The sequence below is a fragment of the Anopheles maculipalpis genome, chromosome 3RL (assembly GCF_943734695.1).
Source record: "Anopheles maculipalpis chromosome 3RL, idAnoMacuDA_375_x, whole genome shotgun sequence".
Taxonomy (NCBI): Eukaryota; Metazoa; Arthropoda; class Insecta; order Diptera; family Culicidae; genus Anopheles; species Anopheles maculipalpis.
The window spans coordinates 60,783,699-60,795,871 of record NC_064872.1 but is presented as its reverse complement, the minus strand read 5'-3'; the positions used below and the strand labels follow the sequence as shown (position 1 = coordinate 60,795,871).

The 12,173-nt window shown below is 42.7% G+C and overlaps 1 protein-coding gene and 1 non-coding gene across 2 annotated transcripts in view; one reads left to right on the top strand and one right to left on the bottom strand.

The window, feature by feature from the left end:
• LOC126561303 (nuclear pore membrane glycoprotein 210) overlaps positions 1-12,173 on the bottom strand; it is a 359,207-nt gene that overhangs the window by 254,310 nt on the left and 92,724 nt on the right. The window lies entirely within an intron of this gene.
• Trnah-gug (transfer RNA histidin (anticodon GUG)) lies at positions 1,168-1,239 on the top strand. Its single transcript has one exon. It is a non-coding gene; the product is annotated as a tRNA-His (tRNA).

The following is a 12,173-nucleotide window of genomic DNA, read 5'->3' as shown; positions in this document are numbered from 1 at the left end:
GGATTATGTTTACTTTTACGATGCTCGATCACACCCGGTTATTGCCGGGTGTCGATTATGATGATCGTATAATGTTTGTGTGTGTGCATGTTGTCTGTAATAAAATACACAGTTTTTAGGTGTAGCGAAACAGTAGTACTCACTTCCATTCTACGGACTGAACGAAGCTTTAACAGTGAAAAAGAAAGTGGGCGAAAAGAAAACGAAAGTGGGAATTCGAAAAATTAGTACAGCAACAGCATATTTATGGCGCAGAGACGGTACTATATCGTCGGTCGGCCGTGAGCCACCGTATTAAACCCTAACGCGAAAATTTCGGTTACGGTTCTCTGCAGCCATTTTTTTACGATTCTTCATGCCGGAAAAAGGCTTCAGCCAACCCATTCGACGGCTTACGGGGTAAAGTGAAAAGCTTCCATTCGTTTTATCGCCCATTGAACACTGCGTCCCTTTTTTTTCGCAACCTTTGAAATAAAATTTCTTTTTGGTCGCAGCTGGACGCAAAGTGTGACGAAAAAAAAAACAGGACAGTCGGAAAAAAATGTAAGACTTTCTAAAAGAGGATCAAAAATGGTGGCACAAGAAGGCGGCAACGGTGTACATTATTACGAGGGAAACGGATATAATAAAACCCCCTACAGCACGGAATGGTGATGACCGCGAAGGGATGTTCGTGTTGGTGTCATTTTTATCTTCCACTCTAAGCAAAAAATGCCACGCGCATGTTTCGGAAATAAAATTCGGTCCCAATCGTCTTTGGATCGGGTCAGATAAGCGTTACGTAATTAAGATTTATAAAGTGTCGGCCACTTTACGCCGTGCCGGGTGGAATGTAGCCCTTTGGCAGACGAGTCTTTAACCAAATATGAAACTTTGGCCGCCGTTCGTCAATGGGAATCGTAGAGGAAAAATGGTTCACAAATGTAAAATAACACAAAACTAAGCATTTTACCAGCCATTTCATACACATCGTTCGAAAATGCCTTTACCGTTGTGCCCATATATTGCAAGCGTTTGCATTTTCTCTTTCGTCCAATTCTATTTGTGCGCGTGCAGCGTTCGAAACGCTTTTTTTTCATTATTGGGAAGTGAGTTTTCGGGGGATCGCTCTGCCAGCTATTTCATTATATTGGTGGTTCGATGGCTGTGTCTTCAACAGCCCTTGTAGCCGTGATCGTCTAGTGGTTAGGACCCTACGTTGTGGCCGTAGTAACCCAAGTTCGAATCCTGGTCACGGCAGTGTTTGTGTGTTTGTGAATATTGACGATAAATTTTCATGGAAAAACACTGTCACGGAAGGGAAAATTTTTATCACTTTTGAGAAATGTTATTTTATCGTCGTATTATGGAATGAGAAAAGTCCAGAAAGAATATTATTTATAAGCATTTTCGTTTATTTATAGAGGCTTTTAGTCTTAGAGACTACATTCGCCTCTCTACTGTTAAAAAAATGGTTAAATCTAATAGAAAACTATCGTATATGTGGCTTAAATATTATGGAAAACTATTGCGATTATAGCATATGGTAACGCATAAGTTTAAACTATTGCTTAAATTTATTTGTATAAATAACTGAAGCGTAAGAATCTAATGAGGCGGTTTTGCTGAAGTTTGTCGGGTGATAGGATTGCCGTTAAATCAGTTTCTAGTTGACAGGTGGCTCATGTGGCGGACGGTGATGTCAACACCACAGAAGCTGCAGAGTGGATGACTGGATTTTTCTAAGAGGTAGATGTGCGTAATGCGGGTATGGCCTATACGAAGGCGGAAAAAGACTCGTTGGATGTGGCTGGATTCGATATCTTCCCATGAAGAGGTGTTGTTCTTGATAGGACGGAGTTTGTTGCTGAGGTCTACGTTGTGCCATGTGGAGTTCCAGTGTTGGGAGATGATGGTGTTGGTGAAGCGGATGGCATCACAGCGTGAAATGTTGTTGTACGGTTCGTCAGGACGGAGTCGGCTTCTCGTTTCCGTTGATTCCGGAATGACCCGGAATCAACGGAAACAGAAAACGATTGCCGGGGATGCAGGTATGGAGTATAGGGGCTGGAGACCCCCATCTTTAGAGATACCGTGTTCCAGGGCCGCCAGAACACTGGCACTGTCGCTGAAAATGACGTTCGGTCGGTCAGTCTGTGGTCCTTCGTTCGGCGGCTAGTTGAATTGCTATTGCTTCTGCGGAAAAGATGGAGGTGTGATTAGGAAGTTTGATGGCGCACTTGTCTGAGGTGGTGTGGATCCCACAGCCGGCTGAGTCCAGATGAACTGACCCGTCTGTAAAGATACGATAGAAATGTTTGTATTTAGTCTGTATTAAGTGAGTAAAGATACTATAGGCAATGTGGCTGCTTTTTCCGGTTCCGCGGAGAGAGCGTTTGGGTTCCCAGTCTATGGCAGGTGTACGGAGATACCGAATTCCTCGGTGGGTGGATTGGATGATCGGTGGGGGTTTATGACTGTCTGTAGATCTGCGTTTGCTCTGGTGATGGAGGTCTTTCTCAAGGATCCGAGCTGCAGCTTCCACTAGTCGGTTGGTGATTATATGTTCCATATGAAGGAAGTCGCTTTCGCAGAGGAGGGAGTTGATAGGTGCTACTCTCTTCTCGAAGGATGCTCGTTTGCGTGAAGCAATCTCGATGCCGTAGAGCAGTTTGGGTAGGAGCTAGGCATTGATGATGCGGTTTTGGGTTATACGGGAGGCCCGAGCTTTGCCGGTTCCGAACATCCGGTAGTTTGCTTCCTTCTTATTTATGTGCAATTGATTTAATCGTTTTAAGAAATAAAACTTGCTTACTTAGCTGTTCGATGCTACAACTGTCTCATCTGTTGCCTTTGCAATCATGGTCATTCTAGTGGACACAGCAAAGTAATCAGTCTATCTCAGTTGAAACCACCTTTGTCCTTATTGATGATCTAAAGAGATTTTACGGGCTAGATCGTCTGGTGCAACATCCATGACGATACCAACCCGTCAAAGTCTGGCAAGTCTGATACGCTCTGCACAGTGGAAAGAATATCGATGGACAACGTCATTGTAGCAACCCCTCGACTGCTCTTCTATAACTACTGGATTATTCCAAAGTTACAGAGATTATGTAAATATTAAGAACTAAGAGACTTTGGACTAGACATTTTTATTACTTTATTTATACATTTACATTGTTGTTTTCATATTGTTGGTTGGTATTAATGTACAGATTCAATTGCAAGCTTAAATGCAATTCGGTCTTTAAAACTTTTTCTAACAAATCGCACGCAACACAGATATGAATTGTCCTTACGTTCAAAGCAAGTTGAAAGTACTCTTAAACGGTGTAGCATTTAATAGGATTATGTTATACTTTTCACAGCATCCTGTGTGACGTGTTTGTGTTTGAGAGTCGGTCAGCACCACTGCAAAGACAAAAAAAGGGGACACACTTTTCTTGTTCGTGGTAGTCTCAATGTCTTGCTTTCTTCTTTAATTGTTCGTGTCGTTTTGATGTTGCAACTCAAAGAAAAAAACACAACAGTGTGACCGAAACCACAGGAAAGCAAACAAAAATAAAAAAAACCTAACAACAAACCACATCAGAAAAGTACCTCTTGCGGGTATGCTGAAAACAAGTGAACAGCTAGAAAACGAGTGGTAGCTCGATCTGTGGTTTCAAGGGTTCGTTCTGCGCACTAAAGCTACGCTAATAGTTTCCCTTATCTATCTACACCGAACCAGCACGGTCTGCAAAAAAAGGCATCCACTCTTTCGCAAAACTAAACTAGTGGTGAAATGTTGTCCGAACGTTCTATTTAGACGCAGCTGCTGCTTGCACCGCACACCACTACTTGACACCGTGCACTTGAGGCAGATCTGGACGCCATTTGCATAGGCGATTAAATGTTGTCCACGGAATCTTGGGTGGAAAATGGTGGCAGAGCTTCCATCCAACTCCTAGTCCAAAACAACTATCTCTGTACGGTGCTTCTCAATAGACAAGTTTAGCACCATTTCAGGTTGAATGAAAACAAAAAAGAACCCACCAAGTGAACTATGAAATGGTAATAGGATAGCCAAAGTTCCCAAAAATAAATTTATTTCCATTTGTGTTTATATTTAGTTAACCTATTTTCACGATTCACTTCCTTTGTTTTCGTCGCTGGGCGAGGTTTGAGGTAACCAGGGTTGCCAGTGCAGAGAGAATAAGCTTTTCCTTATCGCAGCTAAACCATGTGGTGGTTGGTAAAAGAATGCAGCAGTCTTTCCATCCGTTCCTGCACATTTGTTACGTTAAGCGTGTTGTACGGTTTGGTTTTCTTTTTTTCGTTCCTTCCACTGCTTACCACTTAACAGGCGAACACGTGACACGCTACAAACCACGCTACATAAACGGTGTTTATTTATTTACACTTCTTTTTCTCTCTCTCTCCCTCGACGGTTATTTGCATGCGCGCGAGGTAAACGGTGCTCCGATCGTTTCGATGCAATCCAACACCGTATAAATCAAATCGGTTACTGTTAGAAGCAACACACAAAAAATAAATCACCTTGAGTGTGGGATCATACACACGTGAATGAAAAATAGAGCGTAATCACGATCGTTAATAGGAGCTGCAAGCTGTTGATTGCATAACCCCGGGCGCAGAATGTGCCGGACAGGAAGGGTCATGTAAAATAAATCCATCCGAAAGTGGATATTTTTAGAATTATAAAACGTAAAACACAAACTGAACGACGGTGCGATGCAAAGTTTTGCTCCAGTGCTTTCGGGCATAAGAGTTTCGTTTGAAATTTTGAAAGAAAATGAAGCAAAAAAGAATATTTTTTTTTCCGAAACAAAACCACACAAATGAAGATAAGAGACTCAACAGGGCGATAAGCGGAGCCTGCCACTGCGATAAGAAACGCTTTTAATAAAAGCCCGGCAAAGCTCGAGAGCTCCGGCTATCGACAGCCACAATATTCCAGAGGTTGGAGTTTAATCCTTTTGAGCGGTTTGCTAGAAGCAACAGGAAGGAAACGTGCGCTCTGTAGTAAAGCAGCGGCGGTATGTGTGTTTGTATGGTCCATGAATCAAGCATGCTTTTCATTCTGTCGGCTGCTGCATTGGCTTGTTTGGTTAAGAGAATCTCAAGGTAGTTTTCATTCGCTCTGCAAGGTACTTTTTCTCCGCATCCTTTCCACAATTCCCGCCAACATATCTAAAGTAATTGTAAGTTGTACAAATCAGAAAACCTTCTTAAGGCAGCAACGAGAGATCTTTACCTGAGAGGTTTTACCGTGGTGTGTACAACCCCCCCGGGAGCTTATTGCTGACCAACAGCATCAGCCGGTGAGGGTTTTGAAACAAAACCAAGGATCTGATGCAAGAAAGAGCAATGCCGGTAGTAGAATGACTTGTTGAAAACGTTCGCCCAGCGCTCGTCCTTCAGGCAGCGCACATAATACATCAACTTCCACACTGATGCTGGCTGATGCGAGGAACGATGGCTGGCGCAAACTTTGTTCGGAAGACGGGCAGAAGGTGTGGAAAGGAGAAACCGATGCTCTTTACGCTTCCTGCTCAACACGGTAGATCGGGTGGAATTTAAGTTGTGAACCGAATTGGCAGGGCAAGCGGGAAGTGCTGACGAGGGATCAATTTACTTCAATTAATTATTGCTGCTCATTTGTCATTATTAGTGCGATTCATGGCGAGGGAATCGGCAATCATTGGTTGAATATTGAAGCTGACATTCAGGGAGAGAAGCTTTGAAAGCTTCGATATGACTCTGGCGGGATGTAGTTTCGGAGAATGATATTGCAATATTGACTTTCGCTTGCTGTTTGTAAGTTGTAAAACTATTTCATCTAAAGATTTGCATAACATTAAGCTTGAATATTTTTTAGGTAATTATTAGCAAGTTTTATGAAAGACAAAATGTAAAACAGTTCATTAATGAAGCAATCAAAATGTTGAAAATAAGAATCTTCGTTTTTGTGTCACCGCTCTTTCAATAGCCTATAATAGGTTCTAAAAACCATTACTTTGTGACTTTGGAAAGCACTTTTACGACCATTAATGGGAATGTATCCATTCCGTGTACGAGGAAGGACACTATGCTCGGAAGCTTCGAATAAACTTTATCGTTACAGTTTTGTCGTCACCCAGGCCGTGAAGGGAAGGCTCCTGGGGTAGCCTAAGGGTTTTTCTATACCAAGCGTCCACCAAAAAATCCCAGTACTTGCCGGGGTGCGTTAATTGCCTTTGACATGCTGGAAAGAGGCATCTTTTGCTGGCGCTATCGGAAAAGTAGCCTGGCAGGATTTAATAAACTCACGTTTCGAAAGTTTCCCTCTCGATCAATACGGTGTGGAGAAGGTTTGCGAACGTTGAATGGTGTGCGTTTTTGAGTGGAGGTTAATGGGTTGATAGAATAGGTGGAATGTGTGTGTTGCTGCTGTGTGCTGGTGGTTGGTCGGTATTAAGTTATTTTTGCCCTGTAAAGTGTGCTGTCGACCTCGGACCTCCAATAACCAGCCGACTTCTATTAAAAGCATCCAAGTTCTCCTGTTACTTAAGGCTCATAGAACCGTTTTTAGTTTTTAGGGTAGCCGACAAGTCGCATCAGGTGATGCGGATGTTCGTAGAAATTGTCCTTCGCGGAAAGGAATACGATGCGAGGCTCAACCATAGGAGTGAGGTTAAAAGGCTATCGAAGGTTGGCTGGAAAAAGTGGGTCCAAAAAGATCTGGCAAAAGTTAAATTGTGTGGCTAAAGTTTAGCCAATCATGAGGCGATTAAAAATAGCACATTCTGGTTGAAGTTAACCCATAGTCGTTACTCACTTTGGCGCTTTGGGGTCTTTTTTCGGTTAGGCTACGGTTGACGACCGTTTCTTTTATTCATGAAGTACGGCCGAGCTGTATTGCTTGGTAATTGTTTCTACTAATAAAAGATTATTTTCTTAATCTATATGTGATCCGATCATGGCATTGATCTGATCATGGCATAGACATGGAGGTTTGTTGCTTGGAAAAATAGAATTTATTTTTTACCGTTTACCGAAGATTAAGGTTAACCATGTTTATCCCCGTGAATATGATTCAAAATAAATTAAAGAATTGCAAGAAGTGTAGCAGGAAAACGATTTGTTGATGTTATGGGAAATATTGTAAAATGGTTTTCGATTCCTAGGAAAAATGTCCTCACTATGAATCCTCCAATGCACGACGGTCTTGTAGTACAGTTATAGCCAATACGTTGGAACCGAGAGCAAATCTTCTCTTAATCGTTTCCCCGTAAACAATTCAAGTTCGAGTAAATTGAGTCCAGGAAGGCAGGAAAGGCATTCCGAGAATTTTTAAAAATTGTGGTGGCGAAGGATTTCTGAAATTATTTTCGATCAAAAAGATGTCTTCAATTTCACCAAGCAAGCTGTCAGTAATGCAAAAGTAATGGAAAAGCTTAACAGATAATTTTCCTTCCCCCCTTTTCGAGTTCCATTAAGCAGTATCGTTGCAAACGAGTTCTTCTTTTCGTTGAATGATTCGTTTGAGATGCATATTTAATACTGCATGGCAAAGGTCCAGCAAAACTACTTTCCAACGCAGACTCAATTTCCCGGATCCAACCCTAAGTTCCGTACATAATTCCGTTCGTTCTAGTGAATTCATGAAAGTTGCAATGGCGTAAAACGTAATCACCATAAATAATGCATATATTTTAACAGCAGCACTGTAGCAGTAGAATTCAATTAGCACAATGAGGTCTGAGACTGCAAAACTCGCTTTTCTCGAAGCCGAACCCTTGCTGTGCCGAGTCTTTGGGCTGGATAAGCCGATACCCGATCATTAGTTTGCGTTAGATCCTTAAAATCCCACTTCCGGTCTATCATCTCCGCTTGCTGCTTATGGACGTTCTGGGGGTTAGTTGGTTAGTTGGTTGGTTGCGGCTGAGAGACCTTATGGTCCTACCGCACGTACTTTCGTTGCCGGTGCCAACGGAGCCAACATTGCAAAACATGTTAATCATGCATGAAACATCGACACCGAAACCTATGGTGAGATTAGATTTATTGCATTCCGTGCACCTTTTCCTTCGTGTTGTGTGCAAGCAGTGCGTTGTGCCTCTACATTGTCCAATTTCATCCGTTCCGATACCTCGTTCCGTTCGCTTCGGTGTGGCTTTTCCCGATTTTCGAATGATTTGTGGAGTGATGCTGTTTCAGCACATATAGGGAAGGCTTCAATTGTGTCCAGTCCTCGCTTATTGCGTCCAATAAAGTTTTATCAGGCACAGAAGAAACGAGACCCAGCCAGCCCGTCAGTCAGGCGTTTGTTACTGTTTTGTAAGTCCGACAGGAGGTTGCTGTTGTTGCTGGCTTGTGTTGGTGCCTGGTGTTTCCTCCGGTACATGATGAATGTGGCCCAAGCATCGTTGTCCACTCAAGAAAATGCGGCATAGTTGACCGAAAACAACACACCAAAGTTTTGTACCCCTGCAGGCATACACACACAGACGCTTGCCGATACATGCAGCGTCTCTTCAACTGCTTCAAGCATTAAATCTCCTCTTGTTTATCGTTCCCCGTCGAAGGTTCGCTCAGATCGCAGGATGTGAGCAGGAAATATCGCAATAAATCACAAATCACTCTCGGGGGTGCTCGTCGGATACTTCGGGCACAAAATATATGCCCGTGCACCAGTTCGGGTTCGTCCCATCTGTTCCGCCTAATGATCCTTTATGCTTCCGAATCCTCATTTCACAGGACGGTTCATCATCATTCGCCTCACCCACAAACACACACACACCCCATCCATGCAGACAATCTGCATGGAGCTAGTGCTGCCTAGTTACTAACCACCCTATAAACGGATTTTATTATACCATGTCGTGTAGACTCCGTTCGTTGCTTCCCAGGGTACGCACCACAAGTTGGAAACATTACCACTCACCGACGAACACTGCCGCAACAACTGCTAGGCCCACATTTTCCTAACATTTCTTTGCCTTCACCGGTGCGTGTGTCGTTTTCTACTTATGCGTACACACTCACCGTTCAAAGACCAAAGTGAATCAGTGAGACTCGAGATGGAAAAGTCGATACGCTAAGAAGTGCACAAGCATACCTTTCCTTTCGTGTTTTGCAAACGCTCAGGAATCGGAAAATCTCAACGATTTTTTGCTGTTGTTTCGCTACGAGTTTCAATCACAAACTGACAAGGTGTGTTCCGTAGTCCAAGAGATCAATCACCAAAACCGGCCGCCCTGCCCGAATGGAGGGCAAAAGCGTTCTCGTTAGAGTGTGCATATTTCTGTAGTAGTTCCCCATGGTTTGCCACGTCGGTTCCCTCCGTTTCGATCTGTGGCTTTCAAGCACATTCGAGGATCTCGAAAATTCTCAGCTACCAGCCCACCGTAACATCGTACCGTGGCGTATCGATTGCCTTTGATTGGATTCCTTTTATTGGCTTGTCCGATGGAGCACGGTGAAAATGAACGAAAAAAAGAGGAGTTCGAAAGCGAGTGGAAATGCCACTAATCTTGTGAAAAAATGCATTGTACGTGGATCATGATCCTGTAGAGATGCGAACGAAACGAAGAAAAAAGAAACTCGGTGTTTGATTGGCTCTTTTTTTTTTTTGCGTGAATTCGAGTCGTGCAAATGTATATGAGTTTGTGGTTAAAGCTTCTTTCAATCTGGAAAAGCTTGAAAATAGTGATTCTTTTCTTTCTTGGCTGAACGACCCACTTTGTCACGCCAGACATCGAAATGCCGTACTAGACTTACCGATACCACATAGTTGGATAGTTATTCCTCAACTAAAAAGGAACGGTTCAGATGGGAATTGAACCTCGGTCCTACCGTGGGAAGACCGGCACCTCCATTAGCAGAATTCCCCAAAATAGTGATTGTTTGAGTTAAACGGTTCGGCTGGATTCCGACACCTGAACGTCGATCACACGAGTCGATCACTTGGACGACAGCGTACCATTAACACTAGAACCGCCGAATTGATTTTTTTGTCCCATTCCGCTTGCCGTCGTGACAACCCAATGAAGTTTTCTGACTTATTTATTTTTAACGATCTCTCGAATGCACCCATAAGAGAGCCCCAAATAAGAGCGCCAACGCTAACTCGCCTGTGTCAGATGCTGGAGGTTCTCGTCGGCGCAGCCAAGTTCAAAGGCTTTTTAGCACAAGGGCAAAAGTGCTAACGAATGCTTCACATGTAATAAATCAGTATGTAAACATGTACTAAAAGAGTTTCGTACGTATGCGTTTCACGTGAGCTAGGTTCTGATGAAGCAGTGGAATATTTTGTCCTGATTCTAAGAAACCTAAAAATGTGTTATAGATGCTTGAAATCATTAATCTAGGCGATTTTTTTAACTTTCGAAGCTTTGTCCTCTTCTTTTAGCAATTTAAAGCTGTAGTAACATCAAATTTTTTGTAATGTTTCTAAAGGGAGTTACAGACGCCCGCAGACGTACGTAGACCCAAAACAGACGTAGACCCAAAAAGCTTAGAACAAAAGATTTGTTTTATTATCATAAAACCCTACTTATCACTTGATTGTTTAAATAATTTATAGCTATAAGCCTAGAGTTACTGTCGTTCAACCCTGTGAGAAATAATTATAAGCGTTTATCACTAAAAGCCCTATAATTTTATAATAATATAAAGAAAACTAGCCTCGATGTCCTTGGCATGCGGTTTATATGACCTCAATTCGATGTTTTATCATTGACTGAGTTGCTAATAAAGCTTTATTATACCTAATTATGATGTTTATTAATTATTGTACTACAAGAAACCCTTAGGTAGTAATAAACATCGCTAAATATGTATACATAACTAATGGGACAAAATTGTCCCATATGGCGGTTCTAGTAAGGTTGAAAAGTCCGGCGGTTCTAGTGTTAAGGCGCGGTTGAAGGGACAACCGCTTAACAGGAAGAATGCTCACTTCAAGAACAAAGACGTTGAAGGTTATATAGATTGTTGCTAGCTCGAATCGATTTGTTTTATTGTGGATGATGATTGATGTTAGTTTTAGTATTAAAATGAATGTCTTTGAGATGGTTAACAGTTCTTATATCCATTCAGCACTAAAGTAGAAAAAAACTGAATTTTTCAAAATAAAATCTCTTATCTTTTCCGTACAACACTTGTAGTTTATCTACATCTGCATTCTATCACCTTTGCCTTCAAAATGTTGCTTTCAAAAGACAAAAAAAGAGGATGCTTTCAAACCTCCAAGATAATGCCCTCTTGTGTATCTCCACTTGCCTGGTAAACAGTCTCAAAATTGTACCATCGTTCAGAAGAACTGCATCGGCAAAGTAAAGCCGCGTTGGAGCACAGCGCCGCGCAAGAATGGGATAATTTCGGCGAACAATAACCGTTATCAATATTTTAGCTCTATCTTTCTCGCTCTGTAGGTGTGCGCACCCGTCAACTCGTCTAGCAGTATCTGGAAAAGCATAGAAAAATCCTATATACTGTCTACTCGCGGTATGTGTGTTCAGTTATCTGCCCAAAGGCAGCGAAAAATCGTTCACTTTCGCGTACGACGAACCACGTGCAAAAAATGACTCCATTAAGACAGGATTCCAGATCATATCAAAACGCGAACGGGAAAGCATTAAGAGGATGGGCTGTGTGTGTGTGCAGTTAGTGGGCTGCAAGTGTACACCAACACAATCGGGTCGGATGGTAATACGCGTTAAGGATCATCATGCATACTGCAATCTGCATACCGATACGTGTGGCGTTAGGTGGCGATTGTTCGATTGGCGGTAAAACTTTCTCTTCTCGCGCTGCTTCCCTATGTTGAGAACGAGCCGGAAATTCAACGCTTCTCGTGTGTGTGCTGTGTCGAATTTTCTAAATTACCTCCTAGCCACCGAACGTGTAGCACGGATAGCTTCCGTTTGCCCTTGCGAAAGATATTAGTGTACTTGCGTGTGAGTGTGGTAAGGATGGGTGGGTGCGCATATGGGTGTGAGCCTTCCGCCGTAGCTTTGTTCATTTATGTGGCAATCCAGTATTGTGCGAAGAAATTCGCGGGCGCTCTAACGATTTCCAAGTGGTTGTAGACGGTGGTGCGAGCGCTAGTGGTTCTACTCTATTGTCACCGTTCTTTTAAACCGATGTCAAAGTACATCCAGTGTGTTGTACGATATTGGTTTCGCACAGCAGCGCCAGGATGT